We start from the raw sequence: 24,973 nt of genomic DNA on the forward strand, positions 1-24,973 counted from the left end.
GGTCGGCGCCACCCCAATCATATTGGCTGACCTATGATAGGTCTACCAGAGCACTCAGCAGATAAAGACCAACAGTGTTCCCCCTGTCGGAGAACAAAGTGGTCCCGATGAGGAACATCAAAAACCCCCGAGCATACTGATCTATCTCCTCGGCAGTCTCGGGCAAAGTCCCCCTGTAATGCATGGAGAACCAAGTGTACCTGACTCTACCCGATGATCTGTTAATCGGCGGGCAGACTCCTAGAAGATAAATCCAGGCCGCCTCCCACTCGCCCATATCTGCGTCATACGGGACCGGTCGGCCGGCTATGTCAAGGCCTGTCAACATAGAGAAATCGAATAGGGTCATTGTCATGTCCCCGGTAGCTGAGAAGTGGAACAAGTTTGTGGTGTCCCACCACCTCTCCGCAAGTCCCCCCATAAGGGTCCTGCTCGCCGGGTAACGAGATAACCCCGCGTAGAAAGGCCCGAACCCCGCCTCGTCCACGATCTGGTGAACGACATTTGGGAGCTCCATATACCACTCCATAGCGAGGATCGACCCATAGCCCGGTGTGGAACGGGAGGACACCTGCATTCAGAATGAACAGATGTATTCAGTTTCAAAATGAAAGTATGAGCTGTGTGCAAATCCAATCAGATACAATATTGTGAACCGTGTGTTCAGAATGAGCTGCGTGCAAATGCAATAAATGAGCTGCGTGTTCAAAATTGAAGTGTGTGAGCTGCGTGTTCAACATAAAGTATATGAGCTGTGTGTTCAGAATTGAATGTGTGGGCTGTGTGTTCACAAGATGAAATGTATGAACTGTGTTCAGAATTAAAATGTGTGGGCTGCGTGTTCACAAGATGAAGTATATGAGCTGTGTGTTCAGAATTGAAAGGTGTGGGCTATGTGTTCACAAGATGAAATTATGAGCTGTGTGTTCAGAATTGAAATGTGTGGGCTGTGTGTTCACAAGAAGAAGTATATGAGCTATGTGTTCAGAATTGAAAGGTGTGGGCTGTGTGTTCACAAGATGAAATGTATGAGCTGTGTGTTCAGAATTAAAATGTGTGGGCTGTGTGTTCACAAGATGAAGTATATGAGCTGTGTGTTCAGAATTGAAAGGTGTGGGCTGTGTGTTCACAAGATGAAGTATATGAGCTGTGTGTTCAGAATTGAAAGGTGTGGGCTGTGTGTTCACAAGATGAAATGTATGAGCTGTGTGTTCAGAATTGAAATGTGTAGTCTGTGTGTTCACAAGATGAAGTATATGAGCTGTGTGTTCAGAATTGAAAGGTGTGGGCTGTGTGTTCACAAGATGAAGTATATGAGCTGTGTGTTCAGAATTGAAATGTGTGGGCTGTGTGTTCACAAGATGAAATGTATGAGCTATGTGTTCAGAATTGAAATATGTGGGCTATGTGTTCACAAGATGAAGTGTACGAGCTGTGTGCTCGGAGAATGAGTTGTGTGCCTAGAAAATGAGTTGTGTGCTAGAAGAACGAGTTGTGTGCCCGAAGAATGAGCTGTGTGCCTAAAAGATGAGCTGTGTGCCTGAAGAATGAGCTGTGTGCCAGAAGAACGAGCTATGTGCCCGGAAAATGAGCTGTGTGCCAGAAGAACGAGCTGTGTGCCTGAAAAATGAGTTGTGTGCCAAAAGAAAGAGTTGTGTGCCCGAAAAATGACCTGTGTGCTCAAAGAACGAGCTGTGTGCCTGAAAATGCGCTGTGTGCCCAAAATGGACTGTGTGATCAGGACGAACCGTGTGTTTAAATTGAGCTGTGTGCCAAATTAACAGAATATTGTGTTGTGAGTTGTGTGCCAAGTCAGCATCATATCCTAAGTAAGCTGTGTGCCAAATCGATGTTGTGCTATGTGCGAGCCGTATGCCAGGATAAGCAAAAGTACCATGCGTGTGAATGTGTTCCGAATGAGCAGACAAAATACATAGCAAAAGCGGGAAATGTATAGTAAATGCAGAATACTTCGCGGAAAATGTAAAAGAAAAGTACGTACCTCTCACGCGTGGTGCGATAAATGGGACTCAGGCTCTCGTAGCAACAAGTCTGCTGGCGCCCGTCGCGCAAAATCAGTGAAGTAGAGGAAAGTACTCGAGGAAAGGATGTGCTCCGGAGGGTCGTACCTCTCGGGGACAAAAGGCCAGATCCTCAGAGGCAAGGACATGATGTCTGGCTTATCCCCGGCATGTGGAGGACCTCCACCCTAATGAAAGTGACCCGCCATTTGAAGAAATCTGCAAAAAGGAGCAGAAATGAGCGAAATAAGCCAAAATTGCAAAAGGTCAACAAAAGTCAACTCTCGGGGAAGGAAAAAGTCAACAAAAGTCAACTCCCGAGAAAATGTACCAAACTTCGAGACAAACATACCCCAAGTGGTGAAAATGGAGAAAGAAGCTCCGAAATCAAATTTTAATTGGCCCAAAGTAAAGAAAATCAAAAGATTTCGCGAAACAACTTCGTGTGGGGCATTGGAAAACGCGTATAAAGCGCAGATCTGAAGGAGAAAATGATCTAGGAAGGAAGAGGGACTGATTTCGAACTTGGAGTTGTGAGCAACAGTGTTTGGGATGTGTGTACTTAAAGATCCAAGCATGAAAAGACAAAACTGCCCCGGATTTAGCAAAGTGGTCGGCCGACCAGATTTTATGGCTGGCCGACCACCCCTTGAACAAACATCGGTCGATGGCCTCTCTAGGTGGTCGGTGGCCCTCCCAGGTGGTCTCCAAGGTCTCTTTGTTCTTCTTGCAAATTTTGGTGATGATTGGAGTCCCTGGCTCTCGAGAAAGTACAAGGAAAGTGCACTTTCCGGCGAAAAATGCCTCCGCGGGAACTCCAAATCAAGTCTTCGATGCATGGCTTGTCATTACTCGCCAAGAGCAAGGTGTATCCCTTTTGAGTATGTTGCGACTCCTCCGAGAGGTAAATCGGAGGTCGCATTTGAGATGCTCTCTTCAAAGCTTGCATTTCTTTACTCAGCGTTTTGTTTCAAACCTGCTGTTGAAGTTGCACTTATCCTGCATTGTTATGCACATCGCTTGCATTGTTATGCACATTTCATCGGCATTGTCATACATCCATACTTAACTTGTGTTGTCACGCATGTTTATCTTGCATTGCGATACACTTTTCCATCGGCATCATGTCTGTCCGCGTTCGATATAGCATTGAACATATGTTGCTAACTATGTTGTGCCTGTTAAGTTTCTCTCTTTTGCAGGCGCGATATTGTATGTACGGTTCATTTGAAACTGGTGCGACCAGACGAACCGGACGGTATTGTATTCTCCATGTGAGACATAACGAGAGTTGTATAATTCTCCTACATCATAACTGCATGAAATGTAGTTTGATTTGCATGGCATTCTTGTTTAAAACTGTTGCATTTATTGTGAATATTTGTTTCATTACAGCTCGCTTTGCATAATCATGAGTTATGTTCAACTTTGTCCATGTCTTTTGCATCTTGCCCCTGCCTGCGGGCATGTCTCTTTGATTATCTTACCTGTTTGTCTAAGTCTTCGGCCTTGTCAAAAATAGGTCATCTCCGGGCTTTGACATTCACTCCCGTCACTCATGACTTTCGAGTTCTGTCAAAGAGGGGCAACTATAGACACCCCATTTTTGACCGACCTTAAGACTCAGACGTCATCGATTGAGCGCTCCGTGATGGTGCATGTTATGCTCATTCTGAGGTTTCGGAGTTTCAGCTGAGAGCCTTACCCCCAAACCTCGGGACCCTTTTGTGCTTTGTCTCGGTTTGCGAACCAGGTCTTGTTTTCTCTTCCCAAAGGAAGGGAGAGGTCTCGTAGACCATCTCTCAGTGGTCGTAGGCTACTTTTCGGGGTCGTAGGCCACTATTCCCGTTTGGAAACCAGTTTTTAATTTTCAGAGCCGTCAGTCGTGCGCCTCGGTTCGGGACAGCTTAACTTTCTCTGTTTGGCATGGTTTTTGGTACACACCTTGTTTCCCCTATCTAGAGGGACACTGTGGCCCGGGAGACCACTTTTGTGGTCGCACGCCACTTTCGATGCTCAACAGCCAGTTTTCGGGGCCTCCGGCCGCGCATTTTGACTCCCGAACTCTCGTTTTGCATCCGTCTTGGTTCATTTTTGGCATGGACCTTGTTTTCATTGTTTGGAAGGTGGTACAAGGGTAGGAGACCACCTTTTCTCCTTGGAGACCACTTTTTCTCCGCCAGCCGGTTTTCTTGTCAGGTAACTGGTCTCCCTGATCTCTGGGCCACAATTACTGGTCTCCCACCATACCACTAGCTTGCATTCAGTTGGGAGACCACCAAATGGGACTGCTGACCACCTTTCATTGAGTTGAACCTTTTGAACTGGTCGGCCGACCACCTACACTGTTCGGCCTGCCTCCCCCAGTTTTGTCTCTGTGAGTTGTTGCCAGCTGTGCCAGCTGGAAGGCACAGACTAGATCCTCCATACACGTGTATGGAGGATCTTCAACCTTGGTTTTTAACTTCTTTGAGAAGCTTTGGTCCCTTTTGGCTATAAAAGAGGGCCTCCCCCTCCTTTGTGAGGGTTCAGAAGTTGGTTGAAGGCATACAATACATCTCCCTCTATATCTCTCTATTTTTGGCTCAAAAAGTGTATTGTTCTTGCACTTTTGCACACCACCTCGTAGCCTAACCCTTCCACCATTGCTTGGGGCTTCTTAGAGGCCAATTTTAGAGGTTAAGGAGTTGAATTTTGGGTCCAGAAGTTGCTGTCTTGCTGAGCTCCAAGGGTAACACACTTTTTCCCTCTTTTAAGCATTGTTTTGCTCCTTCTCTTAGCCTTACTTGCATGCATATTTGAGGTTTGTTGTCAACTGGAAAAAGCTTTATTTTTAAGCATTATTCATGTTTGTTTAAGACCATTTTTCTATTGGAGGTCATCTACCCTTTTGCATGCTTCATTTTCTTTGTTTTGTGCCATACCATGAGGCCTTGCTATTGAGCTTTGCTTGGCCCTTTAGCCACTGAAATCCAATGGATTTTCAGTGGTTGGCATGCTGTTTTGAGGGCCAAAATCAGAGAGGGGAGACCCTCTCTCTTTTGGCCTTGTTTGTTGGCATTTTTGGCCTTTCAAAGGAGCCTTCATTTGCACACCTCCAAGCCTTGTTTCAGGCCCTTTTCAGTGACTTTTATGGTCTGCCTAGGCTCTGTCCAGAGTTGGTTTTGTCACCTTGGGTGTGTCTCTTGCATGTGTAGAATAACCCCTCTTATAGCCTATCAAAGGAGCATAACATTCTTGCATGCATTGATCATGTTTCAGTGGGTTTTTGGGCTTTATTTGACATGACATGTCTCTGACTTTTGCTGGTTTATTGGCCTCTTGAATGCTTCATATGCTTGTAGTGTAATCCATGTTCACTAGCTCACATTGCATGTTGTTTTGACCCTTGATTCTATCATATTTTGGCCATGTTCTAAACTGATTTTATTCATGATTTGGGCTTTCTTAGCTTTTTCTTGAGGTCCCATGGTTGAATGATGCTTGCCATGCATGCTTGTAGTGTAATACCCTTGCCTAGCTTCGAGTTTTGAAGCCTCTTGCATGCTTAACTTAAGTTGTTTTGATGTTTTGGCATCATTGAACATGTTATTTTAGAGCTTATACTTGTGTCATATTCCTATGTTTCTTACTCTTTAAATGCGTTTGAGAGTTGTGCTTGTATGCCTTATTTTTGGGCTATTGCATGAGCTTCATTTTTGTGCATTGCAAGCCATCATTTTAGTCCATTTTGCCACTATTTTAGGTCTGCATAGGGACTGTTTGGGGTTGGTTTGGTCATTTGGGCATCGCTTTGCATACCTCTAGTGTAATGCACTTCACTAGTTTCGGTAATTGTGCCATCCAACATGCATCGGGTGAGTTGTTTGCATGATTCGGGACCATCTTGTATGTCATTCCAGAGCTGGAACATGTGTCATTGTATGCCATATTTCATCCTTGTCATGTTTGGGTAGAGTTGCACTTTGTTCCTTAGGTTTGGTCCCTTGCATTTGTGCATGTTTGCATGTACCTTGTTGCCTCATTTTCATCATATTCGCCACTGATTTGGGTGTGGCTAGGGCCCATCCATCTTGGTTTAAGTCCATCTTGCATTGTGTATGTCCTATAGTCCATGTTATTGCATGTTTGATCATTGCATTGCGTATGCCTCGTTCATAACTTTGCGTATGTTAGTGCGTTGTGTATGCATGCCATATAATCCATGTGCATTGAGTATGCCATTGATTAATTCACAGCATTGTGTATGCCATTTGCATGCTTGCATGTCATTCCATTCATCTTCGCATCACTTAGTTGCATTGCATTTAGATCGCATGCTAGAGTTGCATTTGTCCATACATTGTTTGTTGCATTGTGTTTGGAGTAGGGTTTAGTCCAAACACAGGAAACGAGGGACATTTCGTACTCAAAGTGAGGAAACGTGCCTCGATTCTTGGTCACCGACACTCTTGACTATCCATGATAGAGTTGTTGGTTTTAGGGGTTTACATGTGCATTCATTTCACATTGAGTCGTGCAATTCGACTCCTCGGCCATCATGCATCGGGATGTGTAATTAATGGCATGAGGATCGAAGACTACACTCCCTAGAGCTTATGCAATGACGGGGAGAGTGGTTGGGCACACATATGTTGAAAATACTTTGCCTTCTCTCTCTCTTGCCTTTGTTGCAGAAAATACAGAAACCAGGAGAAGAAACTAGCCGGCCGACCAGGTTTTCTGGCTGGCCGACCACCTTTTCTGGTTTTCACCACCAAGGGTGGTTGGTAGGTGGTCTCCAATGCCTATAGCCGGTCGGTAGCCTTCCCCTAGATTCCCAGGGCGGAGTTTCATCTCCTTGCAGCTTTGTGCAAGTTTCTGAGTTCAATTGCAAACCAAGGCGAGTTGAGACATCGTGATGGATTTCCTGATAACGCGACTCGAGCATGCATGCATCCTTTATCATTCGGAACAGAGCTGAAGCAGTCCATTTCATGTAGCTTGCATGCTAATTTATTTGCTTCCTTAGTTTAATTTGTTAATTAATTAATGTTGTGTTATATTTAGCTGTAATTCGTTATTCATTTCGGTTGTGTAATAACTAGTTTAATTAGCTTAGATTAGCTAGTTGGTTCTGTATTATTTATTCGGACCCTCCGAGAGAGGGCAATGTTGTAATAAGTGTGCGTGTGTGTGATGCATGTCTTCCAACCCCACGTCTTTCTCCCTTTTATTTACCAGCTTATGATGGTTAGTTTTAGGGCATGTTTCAATTAGCATCTATATGTTCGCATGTTTGCATTCATTCATCTGTATTGCATGCACCGGGCTTGACGCATCATACTAACTGCATTGTATTTCAATTCCAAGTTGAATACATGTATCGATTGTTACATCTCATATGCCATCTTAGAATAGCCGAGCCTATTGTAGTTGCATTTTTGCATGTGTTGCATTAGGCATTCTTAGCATAGTTAGGATTCATGCATGTTCTCTAATTAGCTTCTTTCTTTGGCTCGGAGTACTCGGAAAGTGTTTATGCTTTAGCATCCTTGCATGTGTGTGAGTGACTGCCATGATAACATGCTTACCATGAGGCTATGTGCTTATGTGATATAACTGTCTGAATGCCTGTGGGTGAAGGTTGGGTTGCTTGAGTTGGAATAATTCGTCGAAACCCGTGTTTTAACCTACTTGCGAGTAGCAAACTTCAATCCATTGTCAAAACAAACGGATATGCGATGCTTTGTTCCAACTTAGGCGATCCAGTCTATACTTATATGCTGTACGCATCACATAGTAATTATAGGCTAATAAACCGGAATAAGAGCACATGTGTTTTCAAAAACTTGATATCATGCTTAGTATTAGCCGATCTTTGATCGGGCGAGCAGGGGTGCTCATTGTATGACCTTCCCCAATCGTACCCTAGTTCCTGAGCCGAGGCAACTTTGGTGATGACGGACACGTGGCCTTAGGCACGAGTCAGGGTTTCTTAAATTTCCCCAAAACAAAATATTTAGGTGGCGACTCTGTATGTGGCAAAACAGTCCATGTTTGGCACTTCTTTCTAAAAATCAGTTTTTCAAAACGATTTGCCGGATTTGGACTCTTTGGTGATTTATTGTTCCTGCATTGCACTTTGTGAGATTAGATTCAGAACCGTGACATTTGAGTCCGAGCTATAGTGAGCCCAAAAGAACAAAACGGGATTTTCCCAGGACGTTCGGGGACGTCTACAACCCTGCCCTGATTTCTGAAGCTAACCTGAACTGATTCCTTATATGGAAAAGAAAGAGACAAAGCTCTGATATGAACAGACACTTCATGAAGAATAAGAAGTGGAAATCCGAAATATCTACGCGAGATAAATTCAATCAAAGAAAGGATTCAACACTAGTTTGTTTAGAATGTGGGAAAAAATGCAGAGGGATGTGTTATCAACTTTCTGGGGTTTGTTATAGATGTGGCAAAATGAGTCATAAGGTAAGGGATTGTCCCCGGATCAAGCAAAATGTCAATAAACTCGCTACCTTGGTTGGTTTTGTATAATGGCAAGATCTATTATGACGAGTGAAATTGTAAGCCAAGGTAGAGTAACTGCACTCGTCCCAAAAAACACTCAGAATACTAGGACCATTGTCCCAGGTACCGTTACTCTTCATGAACGAATGCTTATGTGTCGATTGATTAGGGACTCTTATATATATGCACCTTTGCTCAGAATGTTAAATTATTATAGATATATATCTCTCTATACCTTTGTTCGAAATGATTGTTATAACACTGATTCCCACTCCCTCGACCATTGGAGCTAACGCTACAACTATGTGACTTAGATTGAATACCCCATATAATGAACTCCATGTTAGGTGTAATTACGCACCTTGCTTGGTTAACATAGACTAGATTATTTGACTGAATTCTTAGAATCATGAATTCATGATGATATAACTTACCTAGAATTTTCGTCTAACAATTTCGTATTATGTAAGGACTTTATGTTATGAACAACTATGTATCTGTGTATCTACATGTAAACTTATTTGAAGAAAACTATACAGTGTAGGACCTAAGCCACTTTAATATGAACCATTATGATGTTTGATCTTGATAACAAATGAACATAGAATGATTGTGTGACCTGGCTGAAATCTCTAGGCGAACTGATTGCGCCCTTGGAATCAAACATACCATGTTTGAGAATGATGTGATAAGACCTTTATCTGATTTGATTTGATTTGATTTGATGAGAATCTATATTTAGTTTGTTTTCGTTCCAGACGAGTTATGAATTGTTGGCAAACAAATGGTTGGGTTATATTGTGATAAGGACCACGTGTAGATTGCCAACAATAGACATGAACCTTATTAAGCACCAACATTTGATTATGGGATAGATATATGGTATAGGTGAAGTAGGTTATGTAGGGCTGACAACTAATTGATTTACCAAATTGCTACTTCTATGGTACTGTGTTTTGATTTGATGCTATAAGAATTGTTAATCCTGAATTATGTGATTATGAACACTACTTGAGAAAAACCTTACCTATCTGGGAGTATGCGAATTTGTACGTTTTGTACTTAACTCCATATTAGCATACTTATGATTAATACTGTGGGGTTGTGAGAATTATGCACATTATGTGATTGATTGTTTCGGTATTATCCTTGCTAACTTGGGAATGTGTGTGTGTGAACAGGAGGAGAGATCAACAAGAATATGTTTCATAAAGTGTGAGAAGACTTGAACTAGAATTGAACTCCTTATGATTGATTAATCAATTATTGGTAAAGTTGTAACTCATTTACATGGGCAGTTGAACTTAATCTAAGTTATGGCAGCAAGTAGAATGAAAATGCTCCGATTTGCCTAGACTATTACTAGGCAACCTTACTACCTGTGCAAACGTTTGCTTAGTGATTAATTTAGGATTTGTTCTTTTATTTTTACCCATTGGGTTATAAGTGAGTAGTGTTCACCGTCCGAGATTAAATAGTTTTTCTAGTGGAACTCATGGAAGAAATCTCCACCCCACTCAATGTGCTATTGATGGCTTACAACTCGTATTAGAATAAATGTCTGGGTTATTGTTGCAAAGGAATTGGTGGACCAAGAGTTGACTTTGTTATTAATGTTCGATCAATGTTGTGTCACCATTGATATAGTTGGAATACTTCATAGGAGGTGTCAAGAAAGGAGTACTTTGATTCATTGGGAATTATGTAAAATTATGACTATCGTTTGTAATCAAGCCTTGACTGATTGGAGCTATGTGAATTATTAGTAAATAGGTGGTTATCTGAATAGAAGCATCTAAGCAATGTGATAGATGAGGATAATGTGTCATGGTTAATATGATTTGTGGCTTGATGTTATGAGGTTGATTCCGAGACATATTGAATAGCTTTTGATACCAATATGAATTGGGATAAATCACAAATTTGGGTTATTAACCATTCAACGAGGATGAGTTAAACTTATGTGATGAGAACGTCGATGGGTAAGAAAGTTGCTTGAGAAAAAGGAAAAGGGAAAACTAACGGGATAGAGACATATGATTTGTTTCTCACACGAGTAACAAGTTTGGAGGACCAAACTTCCTAAAGGGGGAAGGCTGTGATAACCCAACCCGTATTATGCTTAATTATACATGTGTTTATGTGTTTGATATGAATTTACAAGCTTAAGTATGTAAATTATGTGATTTTGGATTTATATCTGTTGAATGTAGGAATATCTGTTGTAATTACAACTTTGAACTGAAATTGAAAGCCTTAAAGGCACTACAAACCAAAACCGACTTCATATCTACGATTAACATGATTTATAGAGCCTACAGTGAAATTTTGTAAAATTACGATTCGTAATGATTAAATTGAGTTTTATGAGTTAAGTTATATGTGTGTATAGCTCTTGTGTTCATCATTTTTGTAGAGAGACTTGCTAGAGAGTGAGTTAAAGAGAGAGAGAAGGAGAAGAAGCTAGGATTTTGCAAAAGATTCAAAGGGTAAACCCTAGATTGAAGCTAAGGTATGGAAATTTACTTAGAATCTTTGTCTTTAGTGAATCTTTGGCATGAAGTCAAGAGGAAATTGGAAATTTTGAGGTAGGGTTTTGAGTTGTGCAATGGGTTGAATTAAATGCAAGAAATCTCTTCATGCTTGTTTGATTTGAGTTCAATCTTGTGATTTATGCATGAAATGAGCTCTAGATTGTGCATACATCTAGGTGTTTTGAGCTTGATGGTGTAATTTATGAATATATCAAATAAATAAGACCATGAATTTAATGATGAGACAAGATTGATGTGTTTGATGTGGAATTATACCTAAATCATGCTAATATATCATGTTTTTGAGTTAGTTTTGCTTTGATTTGGGCTTGGAAATGAGTTTGGGAAGTTTGCATTTTTGTGCCATTTTCGGACTGTCTGTTTGTCCCCAGACCGCTTGAGCGGCTACAGGTTCCACACGAGCAACCCATGGCATGAACCAAAGTTATGTTCTGCCTGCTTGAGCGGCTAAGGGTCCCACACGAGTGAAGCACGATCCAGGCCAGGGGATTTCATTTTTCACGCTTGAGTAACTCACATTTTAGCACGAGCAGAACCTGTCCGCTTGAGCAGTTGGACTGGGTGCATGAGCGGCCAACAGGGGAGAAAAATTCTACTTTCTGGTGTTGACCTCCCCGACCTCTCGAATGCATTCCTGACCTTATTTAAACCCTCCGGGAAATGAAATGATGGTTAGAAACCCATTGAAAAAGGTTGTGAACTAATAAAATAAAATAGTATGAAATGAAACGAATTATTTATCAAATGTGCATGTGACATGTTTTGTGCAGGTCGTGTGCTGGAGGCAACAACATAATACCAAATGCACTATGAGTAATAGTATTGTAAAGATATGTTCCTAATTGATTATTTTGATTCAGATATGGTAACTTATTTTGATATTGTGTTTTGATCGAAACGAATGAGTTTTATGAACATTATATGACATGTACGATACGAACCAAAAGTCATTCCGTTTATGTTATGATGTGCTTGGGCCCGAAGTTGTTTTGATATGATTGAGTTTGAGGCCGTTTTGATATGATTGGGCCTGAGGCCGTTTTGATACATGATTGGACTTGAGGCCATTTTGGTATATGATTGGGCCTGAGGCCGTTATGTTAATATGCGGGCCCGAGGTCTCCGTGTTAATATGTGGGCCCGAGGCCGTTGTGATAGATGTAGGCCCAAGGCCATTCTGTTATATGTTGGGCCTGAGGCCATTCCGTAACATGTTGGGCTTGAGGTCGTTCCGTAATAAGTTAAGCCTAAGGCCGTTCTATAAATATGATTATAGATAACGTTGTGAAGGATGTAATTGTGGAAGAGTATTGTGTTAACATAATATGCTTTCTTTTAAAGCAAGATTATTCATTTGATTATCTTTACTTTACTATTATTCATTGAGCGTTGCCCACCCCTTATGTTGTATGTGTGTAGGTGGTCAACATAGAGGTCAACCTTAGAGTCTACCTCAGGAGTTATTTTTGCAAACCTGTTTGGTCGAGTCTCCAAGAGGGAGCTTTTGGTTTTTGACTCATATTCTGTTATGAATTTTCTCTCGTTTTGCTTAATGATCTTGGGATATGTAAACCATATGTATGGAATCCTCTTTGGTACATAAGTTTTTTGCATGGTCATGTAAATATGCGAATGTGTTATGTTGTAAGCTATATAATTTTGATCATTTTGGCACAGCTCAATAGACTTCTTCATTTGTGTTATGCTTCTGCTTTTGGCCCCATTATTATAATTATTTTGTATGTTTGTTTGAGGCCAAAGATAGTCAAGTGATTACTGGCCGGTTGTGATCTGAACTTTTAGGGGCGGATTTGGGTCATGACAAGCACCCTTCATTAAAATACTCACACAATACAAGCAGCACAACCAATTACTCAACAACTACATTCAAACTCCAATCAAATTACATAATGTTTGCCACATAACACATAATCAAGCTAAGTCTGCAAAGATAGGTATTTGTTCTAGCACTCCCTTACAATTCCCATTAGAAGCAACGTTGATCAAACATGTTTCTAATAAGACCTTTATGTTAACACAAAATAATATCTATGAGTCTTAACACCATATCCACATAAAATGCAACACGTAAGCATGTTAACACATAGCACACAACATGCAAATGTCCTAACCGAGCATGATAAACCCGTTATAGTTAGCCACTTTTCGCAAGCCCAAGGTTTTTAAACCCAGTTAGCTTGATACCAAGTTGTCACGCCCTATATTTACAAGATCTGGCCCACATAAATAAACCCATAACCGATAGTTATAAATCAACAAGAACATAGAAGAAAGCAACATCTCACATGCAAGTGGATACTATAGAGTCATATGTAAATGAGTTCTTCCAATTTCATACACCTTATATACATCTTGGTGAAATGAATGATCCTTAACTAAAACATACAAAGATGTTATACATAACTGAAAGGCCCAAATGCTTACATCACATACAAAGAGTGTAACCCTTACACGAATGGCACTCAGCCTATCAAATAAACAGAAATGGCTTGAGGCCTACAAATAAGAGAGCACTAATACTCAGCTCCAACACATAACCGAATGTCTCATCTCCACAGCCAGACATGCCAATCACCTACAAAACATTTTCAGCCATATAGGGCGAGCATAAAGCCCAGTAGAGAATATTTCAAAAACTAAATATGCTCCACTAGCATAAATGATCATGATGCTATACGTATATATGGTATGCTCAAATGCACTTTCAAAATCCATTTAATTTCTCAACAAAACCCTTTTCTTTCAAATCATCAAAAGCTTTCACTTCTTCAAAATGTTTTTCAAAATCAAAACATCAGTTTGGTAAAACTCATTTCCAAAACAAGTCCGTATTTCACAATGCCAACTAGCAAATACATTGATAAACCAAAAGCGAATACATCGCTGAACAAAAGCAAATACATTGCTAACATTTTCCAAAACATCCTTTTCAAATTCAAAAAGACAATAAATAAAATATGTAAATCTCCAGGCTAGTGTTCATAATAGTAACTATACAAGTCACCATGTCATTTTACCGAGATTATTTGGATGGAATCGACATCTACCACATGGATTTTCGATCTTACACCAAGGACACACAGGCCAACTTAATTATGCTCTAACACCCTTTATTGCCTTACCACTTTATTTACCCTTTTCAATAGTACATTACATGTGTTCCAAAAACAATATTTCCAAAATGATACAAATGTTTTCAAAACATAATAAAAACGTTTTCAAAACAACCTTTCCAAAGCATACAGTTTTGAGTTTCAAATACATGACATGCACCATGATATGTATGATTTCATAAATATTCCAATTTGTCTAATCCACATGCAATTTCTAACACACAGCAATGCTATCCTCCACCAATAACCAAACAATTGTCTCTAATGCAATAATTAAAGGATAACAATATGGATATACAATCCAACATTTCAAAAACACATTCCCAAGACATATATATATATATATATATATTTCTCAATGTCCCTAATATTTTCAAAAGAGTAGTTAATACTCGTTATTTCCAAAATCTCATAAACACTTTTCCAACCAAACCTTTTTTCAAAAATCCAACCAACTCCCTAAAACAATATCATTTAGGGTTTTTCACAAATTGGGGTTTTTCCACTTTTGAAACCCATAAGCAATTTTATATACCAAAAATAGATTTAATAGCAAAATCATAGCTAAACAACCCCATTTGGAACAAATCCTCAACCCACAACTCATGAATTTCGAAATCAACCCAACAACAAGAAAATCTATATATCAAAATATACCACAAATACACTACCTAACTCACATCGAGTTTAAGAACTAGACCCTACCTCTTGAAGTGAAGAAGAGACAAGAAAGAAAAACCACTAACAATGGAAAGACGATCCACTCAAATTAAATGGAAGCTCTCACCGAGCTCTACATTTCCGTATATGGAACTAGGGGCCAAAAATGGGTAATATAGATGAAACACAAGCTTGAAAAGCTTAAAGGGTCAGAAATGGCCAAAGGAGAGAGAGAAAGAAAGAAAATCGGATTAAGAAAATAGATATTTTCAGCTTTTGGAGCCTTTTATAAGCAGACAGACTGCGAGCACGATGAAAACGACAAAATAAGTTGCTGGCGCGACCAAGGCAACCCACTAGGTCGTAGGCACGACCATGAGACTGCGGGCGCGACTATACTATATGTGGCCTCTACTGTAACCCACCGCAAGCAACATACTCCTGCCCCAAGCCAAAGGACCAAAAGCTCACATTTGGCCACAGCCTGCTCGCGGGCACGACCTCCACCTCTACACATCGCGGGTGTGACCAAGCAAGGCCAGGACTCCTGGACTGCTGCCCAGCAACCAACCTGATGCACACTAAAGATCCACACTACCCAGAAATGGTCCAAGTCACTCGCGACTGTAGGATAATCTTCACTATATTGAGAATAAATTTTGTTTGTGTACTCAATAACAAACAGAACACACAAGAAATAAATTAAAAGAAAGAATTTCTAAAATCTGTTTAATTACATAAACTAAACAGCAAATGGAAATAGAGAATGAGAGAAGAAAATAAAATTAAGAACAGAAAATACTTAAAGAAAATATTTTCTTAGAGTGATCAAGTCCAGTGTTTAACACTGTCTCCTTAAGATAGATTCTTCTTCTCTAGGGTGCTCATAGAATTTGGACTTCTATCTCCCAGGATGAAATGATCTTCAACAAATAGTAGCAGCACTACAAATTGTTTGCACAATGAACACACTTTGTGTTTATACACTTTCTCACAAAAAATTAAATACAACAAAATACAGAGAGCGATAACAAAAACAAGAACGAAAATTAGAGTGCAAAATCCAAATAAGGGTCTGTCTATTTATAAGAGAAATTATGGCTTTACAGATTTGAACCCAACAGGTAGAAAACCTGTTTGAACATGTATGGTTACCTGTTCGGCACTGTTTGAACAGATAAGGAACTATTTGGGTTTGAATTTTGAATAGGTACTAAATCTATCCAGACAGGTATGGAACTGTACAGAAAATTTGAAGAGGTGCAAACCAAAATTTGAATTTATTCCAACCGAAATTTGAAATCAAAACCGGACAGGTTTTATTTTTCCAAAAATAAAAATAAATTCCAATATTTTTGGCCCAAAAAGATAATTATTAAGCCAACAAGCCCAACCCAACCTCACACCATGCACCCGCGCCCAAGCCAAACCAAGCTCACCCGATCGACCGAAAGGACGGCGGCGACGACGTGCGCGTGTGTGTTTATTTTAGGTCCAATAGGTCTAGCCCACTTTACTCATAACCTCCCCTTTTACAAAACTTGAGTGCCCCTTGGGGCCTACCCCAAGTTTCAAACCCAAGCCTTATAAACCCACATAAAGTTTACCTACCAAACTAATGTAGAACAAACCTTAATTAAGCCTTTATGTAAATTTCACCAAGAACACCATTTCCATTAAGCTCACTTTGGCTTCAATTTTCCATTTACCCGATAATGGTTTTGAGAAACCAAATATACTATGTGAATCACAACGCGACATAAAACGCGATACCACTTAGACCCGCCAACTTTGGCGTATGGGTCCCACCTAAAAATTAGACCAAAGTTGAGGAAAAATCTTTTTTTTTTTCAAAACCATTTCTTACAATCCCCCACATGAATGGAATTTGATGACAACGAAAATGCAACAATATGTAGAATTTGTAGAAAGAGTATAAATCGAAAATATCTTGCATTAGGATAGGTAGCTTTCAGCCTTGAACATTCCTTAGTGATAACCTATCGAACTTACTAGCTAACCAATGGACGCGATGCCTTGAATTGTTTAGCCGTTTGTGTAAGCCAAGACAATAGATTTCACTCAACATATCTTCTAACACATCGTGGTTTTCACGGTTGTGTTCATTTTGGCCTTGAATGCCCCTGGTTGTTCATTAGTGCTTCTAGAGAATTTAGTCTCTTCATTCTCATACAACCGGCCCTAGTTCGACACTCATACAGGTGATTCTTATTGTGAGTATCTCTTATACTTGTTTTGATTTTTATGCCTAAATCAAGATATAAGTAATCATTAAAAACAAAGCTTATCCTTAAACCTCTGTATACAACACATGTTGCAGATATCACTTTTACCATTATGATGACTCTTATGTAATAGGCTTTAACCCATCCCCTTCGATGAATTATATACTTGCTCTTTTGTCAAACATTTTCTTAACGAATCCGCAATATTCTCTTTAGATTTTATATAATTTATTGAGATTATTCTATTTGAGAGCAATTGCCTTACAATATTATGTAAATGACGAATATGTTGTGACTTACCATTATACATATGACTCTGTGCCCTGCCTATTGCAGATTGACTATTACAATGAATGCAAATAGTTGGCACAGGTTTTGGCCACATTGGAATATCTTCTAAGAAGTGGCGAAGCCATTTTGCTTCTTCTCCTACTTTGTCTAAAGCAATGAACTGAGATTCCATTGTGGATCGTGCAATGCTTATTTGTTTTGTGGATTTCCAAGAAACAACAGCACCTTCTAGAGTAAAAACACATCCACTAGTGGATTTTGAATCTTTAGTATCCAATATCCAAATGGTATCACAATAACCTTCCGGTACTACAGGATATCGAGTAAAGCTCAAACCATGATCATGGGTAAACCTTAGATATCTAAGAACCCAAATGATTGCTTTCCAATGATCTTCTCCGGGGTTACTAGTGTACTTACTCAATTTACTGACAGCATAAAATATATTAGGACGAGTGCAATTCATTAGGTACATTAGGCTTTCAATGATTTGGGAATATTTTAGCTGAGACACCGCATCACCTTTATTTTGGATAAATAAAGACTGATGTCTACAGGTGTTCTTGCTACATGCATATCATCCTTGATATATTTACCAAGAATTTTCTTAATATAATGAGATTGAGATAATGCATATCCATAAGATGTTTTAGTAATTTTGATTTCTAATATTACATTTACGACTCTCATATCTTTCATGTCAAATCTTTTATTCAGCATTTGTTTGGTTGACTTGATCATGTTTTGACTACTTCCAATGATAAGCATGTCATCCACATAAAGACAAACGATGACATAACCTTTGTCTATGTTTTTAACATAAACACACTTGTCATATTCGTTTATCTTAAACCCATTAGTAAGCATAGCATGATCAAATTTTTCATACCATTGCTTAGGAGCTTGTTTTAATCCATAAAGAGATTTTACAAGTCGACAAACTTTCTGTTCTTGCCCTGGCGCTATAACCCCTTCGAGTTGCTCCATGTAGATCTCTTCATTTAAATCACCGTTTAAGAAAGCTGTTTTAACATCCATTTGATGTATCTCTAAATTATACAACGATGCTATAGCAATAAGCATGCGGATGGATGTTATTCTTGTCACAGGGGAATATATATCAAAATAGTCCAGATCTTCCTTTTGTCTGTAACCTTTTACCACAAGTCTTTCTTTATACTTGTCTATTGAACCATCTGCTTTCATTTTTTTCTTCAATATCTATTTATACCCTAGAGGTTTAGAACCCGGTAGAAGATCCACCAATTCCCAAGTATGATTTTGCATAATAGATTCAATTTCATTATTAACAGCCTATTTCCACAAAGGTGATTCAGGACCGGTCATTGCTTCCTTAAAGCTTTAAGGTTCATTTTCTAACCGGTATGTCAAAAAATCTAGACCAAAGGATTTTGATGTTCTTCCTCTCTTACTTCGTCTTGGTTCATCATTAGTTAAATCATGTTGGTCAAGACCATTATTAGTCTCTTGTGCTTGATTGTCATTAGTCTCTTAACTTTGTGTACAATCATAAGTTCTTTTATGTGAACTTAATTTCTGTCCTTTCTAGTAAGGAAAAACATGTTCAAAAAACACAGCATTCCTTGACTCTATAATAGTGTTCACATACATATCATGTATTTTTGATTTATAAGTCAGAAACCGATATGCACTACTATTCTAAGCATAAGTAATAAATACACAATCCACTGTTTTTGGTCCTATCTTAGTTTTTTTTGGAATAAGAACTTCTACCTTTGCTAAACACCCCCACACTTTTAAGTATTTGTAGGAAGGTGGTCGACCTTTCTACAATTCATAAGAAGTACTATTCGTTTTCTTGTGGAGTATTCTGTTAAAAACATAATCAGCAGATAATATTACTTCCCTCCACAAGTTCTGTGGTAAGCCTGAACTTAGTGACATAGCATTCATCATTTCTTTAAGGGTTCTATTCTTTCTTTTAGCAATTCTATTTTGCTGTGGAGAATAGGGTGTTGTAGTTTGATGAATAATGCCATGTTGTGCACAAAATTCATTTAAAGGTGCATCATATTCACCACCCCTATCACTTCTAACCATTTTAATGGTTTTACCAAGTTGATTTTCAACTTCAGTTTTATAGAGTTTAAACATTTTCAAGGCTTCATCTTTACTTCTAAGTAAATATACATAATAATATCTCGTACAATCATTAATAAATGTTGTGAAATACTTTTTGTCTCCTCTAGTTTGAACAAATTTAAGATCACATACATCAGTATGAATTAATTCTAGAGGTTTGGTTTTTCTTTCAACCGATTTAAATGGAGCCTTAGTTAGTTTCGCTTCTACACAAATCTCACATTTCTAATTAGGATCACTTTCAAACTTTGATATATAATCCAAACCAGTTAGTCTATGCAAAGCATCAAAATTTACATGTCTTAATCTACCATGCCATAAATTTCACTCAAGAATATAAGTAAAAGGTGTGTTAGTCTTATTAATAGTAAGTTTTGGTACAACAATCATTACATTCAACTTGAAAAGACCATCACTCATGTATCCCTTACCCACATGCATACCACTCTTTGTTAATACAAATTTATCAGATTCAAATACAAGCCTAAAACCATTCTTACTTAATAAAGAACCATAAACTAAATTCTTCCGAATGTCTGATACATGCAGCACGTTGTTGAGGGTAAGTTCCTTCCCCGATGTTATCTTCAAGATCACCTTTCCTTATCCAGCCACAGTAAAAGGAGAAGAATTTTCCATGAAAAGTTGTTCACTATTTGCAGCCTCATTATATGTAGTGAACATCTTCTTGTCCGCACAAATGTGACAAGTTGTTCTTGTGTCAACCCACCATTCCTTGGAATTTTCAACCAAATTAGCCTCAGACAGCACAGCAGAGAGATTAATGTCATTTACTCCGTCAAAGATGTAATTTAGTTCTATCACATTGGCTTGACTGGTAGTCTTCTTGTTTGTCCTTCCACGATCTTTCTTAGGGCGGTGGCAATCAGAAGCACGATGTCCGGTCTTGCCACAATTATAGCATTTTCCTTTGAACTTCTTATTGCCATTGTTGTCGACTTGTTTAGGACTATCTCCAGCAAACTTTTTCTTTTTGTTATGTGGTTTGGGCACTTGTTCAACCACATTAGCCTTGGACTCAATGGAATTTTTACCATTCCTCTTTCCAGCTTTACAGTTATCTTCCTCAATTCTTAGTCTTACAATAAGTTCATCCATAGTCATCTCTTTGTGTTTATGTTTTAAATAGTTTTTGAAATCTTTCCAAGCCGGTGGTAATTTTTTCACTAACGCAGCGACTTGGAAAGACTCGTTAAGAGATATACCTTCAGCATGAATATCATGCAAAATTAATTGAAAACTTTGAACTTGAGAAATCACCATTTGGGAGTCTACCATAACAAAGTCCAGAAATTTATCAACAACAAATTTCTTTGTACTGGCATCGTCTGTCTTGTATTTTTTCTCCAAAAAATCCCATAATTCTTTTGCTATTTTTAGAGGACTATAAACATTATACAGCATATTATCTAGGCTATTGAGAATGTAGTTTCTGCACAGAAAAATCAGAATGTTTCCAGGCGTCTACAGCGACAACAACTTGCCGATCGCTTGCATCCTCTTTAAGTATTGGAGCCTTTTCACAGAGAAATCGGGGCAAGATTTAGAGTTATAAGATAGAACAGCATTTTCTACTGCCATCTTTTAAACTCGGTGCCATTAAATTTTTTCGATTTTTCTTCATGATTTATTAGAACTTGAACATGGTTCTGGTAAGGGACCAGAGTCGTTTTAACAATCGGATTTGGAGTACTACTTTCAACAGCCATAATATCTTATTACAAAAAATCAAAAAAAAATCTATAACCAAAACACAAATTAATTTTCTAGTTACTCAAACCAGAAAATAAGTTATAACACAAAATAATTTTGATTTTCTAGTTACTAAAACCAGAAAAATAAAATACTATACAATAATTTTCTGTAACACCACTACACAAATTAATATTCTGAAATTGTTAATGATAAACAATATATTACTACTATTTGTCAAAGAAAATAAATAACACATTACTACTATTTATCAAACAATATATGACTACTATTTGTATTTTCCAACCAGAATATCACTTTGTAAAAGCACAGAAAATAAATACAAAGAAGACACAGAAATAAATATGTCTTAAGATTGTAGGACAATCTTCACTGTATTAAAAATAAATTCTATTTGTCTACTCAACAACAAACAGAACACGCACGAAATAAATTAAAAGAAAGAGTTTTCACAATCTGTTTAATTACATAAACTAAACAGAAAATGGAAATAGAGAAGGAGAGAAGAAAATAAAATTAAGAACATAAAATACTTACAGAAAATATTTTCTTAGAGTAATCAAGTCCAGTGTTTAACACTGTCTGTTTAAGACAGATTCGTCCTCTCTAAGGTGCTCACAGAATTTGGACGTCTATCTCCCAAGATGAAATGATCTTCAACAAACAGTAACAGCACTACAAACTGTTTGCACAACGAACACACTTTGTATTTATACACTTTCTCACATAAACTTAAATGCAGCACAATGTAGAGAGCAATGACAAAAACAATAACGAAAATTAGAGTGCAAAATCCAAATAAGGGTATGTCTATTTATAGGAAAAATTGTGGCTTTTCATATTTGAACCCAACAGGTAGAAAACCTGTTTGAACAGGTATGGTTTTTCTTCGGCACTGTTTGAACAGGTAAGGAATTGTTTGGGTTTTAATTTTGAACAGATACTGAATCTACTCGGACAGATATGGAACTGTATAGAAAATTTAAAGAAGTGCAAATCGAAATTTGAATTTATTCCAACCGAAATTTGAAATCAAAACCGGACAAATTTTAATTTTCCAGAAAATAAAAATAAATTTAAATGTTTTTGGCCCAAAAATATATGTATTGGGCCAGACAAGCCCAACCCAACCTCACACCATGCACTCACGCCCAGCATGAACAGACGGCGGTGGCGACGCGCGCGCGTGTGTTTATTTTGGGTCCAATGGGTCTAGCTCACTTTGCCCATAACCTCCCCCTCTACAAAACTTGAGTGCCCCTTGGAGCCTACCCCAAGTTTCAAACCCAAGCCTTATAAACCCACACAAAGTTTACCTACCAAACTAATATGGACAAACCTTAATTCAATCTTTATAGAAATTTCAAAAAGAACACCATTTCCATAGAGTTCACTTTGGTTTTAATTTTTCATTCACCCGATAATAGTTTTGAGTAACCAAATATACTATGTGAATCACAATGCAACATAGAACATGTTAGCACTTAAACTCGCTAACTTCAGCACATAAATCCCACTTAAAAATTAGACTAAAATTGAGAAAAAAATTATTTTTTCCAAAATCATTTCTTCTGGGGAGAACCCCGTGTCCCAACCAAAAGTCGAGTTCATCTGACCCGGGCCACTAAATTGCACGTCTTGATAATGATTAAAATTTCAAATCAAACGTCCTAAAATCTCTGGAGTAATTTCTAGCCTTTAATTGGTTAATACATTTGTCTACAAATTAATTGGCCTAGTAATAATAATTATTGTTACTTTTCATATATCATGGGCAAAAAACCTTTATTATGTAACAGCTTAGCAAATAATTCCTTTATGGCGGAGCCAAGAAATTAAATTAGAGAGGACATTATTAATTATAATTTTTTATTTAAAAAAAATTATGATCAATATTAAGATAATAATAATTTTATGAGATAAATTTAAGCATAAAAAATTACATATTCATTATTAATAAGAACAAATTAAAATTCTATAATAGTGTAGAATAGTTTGATGCTGGATGATTTTGCAATTTTCGAACAAAAAATTAAGAATCAAAATTCCTAATTTTAAAAAATAAAAACATATCCTTTATAGTACAAATTATTATAAATTCTATTTAATTTTTATTTGACAAAAAAATATTAAAGAGATGACATTACTTATAAATGATATATTTTGAATGAAAATTATTAAACAGTCTTAGAATACCATATAGCATTGCCTACATGATACTTAAAGTATGGGAAATCACAAATCACACTAAGTAGTCTGTCAACTACCTAAAAATAATGAGTTCATTATATCCAATCTATAAGATTTTTTACTATACTATTAGTTTAAACTATTACATAAATAATATCACATAGTACTCTCAAAATATCAAATAACTATTTATTGTAAACAATACAATAAACCCTTAATCAAAAAACATGTTAAGAAAAAAAATATACATTTTATATATGACAATAACACACACATACAAAAAAAAAAAATTCAAAACTGAAGGGGGTCACGTGACCCCCTCGGCCAGCTTTCCCTCCGCCACTATTATAATTCGTTTCATTGGAAGTAGACGGATTAAAATGAGATTTAAAATAATTGTATAGCGTATGGTATATGTACCACAATTTTCTTATATTTTCTAATGATCGAGAGTCTCACTATTACGAAGTAATGGAGGATCTAACCATTATAAAATAGTTACGTTAACTTAGCTTTATTTTAAATTTTTTTTTTTTTTTTTAAAAAAAAAAGAAGGGGCCATTACATGTGTCGAAGTAATGTTTTTACCTTGAATGTTTGGAGTTTATTTTTTGACTTTTTATTTTTTTTTTAGAATTAAAAAATTAATGTGTTTAAAAAATTGTTAAGAAAATTAGGGTTCGTTTGGTTTGTGTTTCTGAAAAAATTTTGGAAAATTTTCTCTACAAATAAGTTTTTAAAAATAATCAAACCAAACAAATTTTCTCAAAACTTGTAAACCAAACAAGTTTTTCAAACAAATCTCTCTCACACACACATCAAATCAATCACTTTTTCCAAAACTCTCTCTCAAAATAATTTTCCAAAACAACTTTTGAAAAAAACAAACCAAACAACTTTTCATACTTTTTATCTCTAAAACACATCTCTCAAACACAAACCAAACATACCCTTAGTTTTTATGACTGAAAAAATTAATGTAACATTTAATATTTTTTAACTGATAATAAATAATTTAATAACTTTTAATTTTTTTTGATTTCTTTTAACAAAAAACTATTTTGTTTAGGATTAACGAGTCGTGAACTGAATTTATTTAGTCTGAATTTGTTTAAATGAATTTCTCCCCAAAAAGAAACTCCCATACACAAATCTTTTTTTTGAGAAGAGACTTGTTATTCAAAAAAATATAAACTAAATATATTCGGTGCGTATAGTGGTCCTCTTTTTTTAGTAGTCTCCGAACACCTCTAAATAATGTAGTCAAAATCTTTTATTGCAATCAAAATAGAGAATCCTTTTCGAATAGGTTAGGGACTATTTAATTAGTGACAGTTGTCATTGCTTTTGTTTGTTTCTTTGTCATAACCTATGGCCATGACTAGGAAATATAATGCAATCTATTAAGCCAACAATAGTGCTTCATGATCGTATAATTAGGAAAGACCGTAGAGTATTATTTATTTATGTTGTGGAATTCAAAAATATACAGAGATATAATAAATAATAAT

Source organism: Camellia sinensis, chromosome 12, assembly GCF_055761805.1.
Source record: "Camellia sinensis isolate YWXY chromosome 12, ASM5576180v1, whole genome shotgun sequence".
In the NCBI taxonomy this organism is placed as follows: domain Eukaryota; kingdom Viridiplantae; phylum Streptophyta; class Magnoliopsida; order Ericales; family Theaceae; genus Camellia; species Camellia sinensis.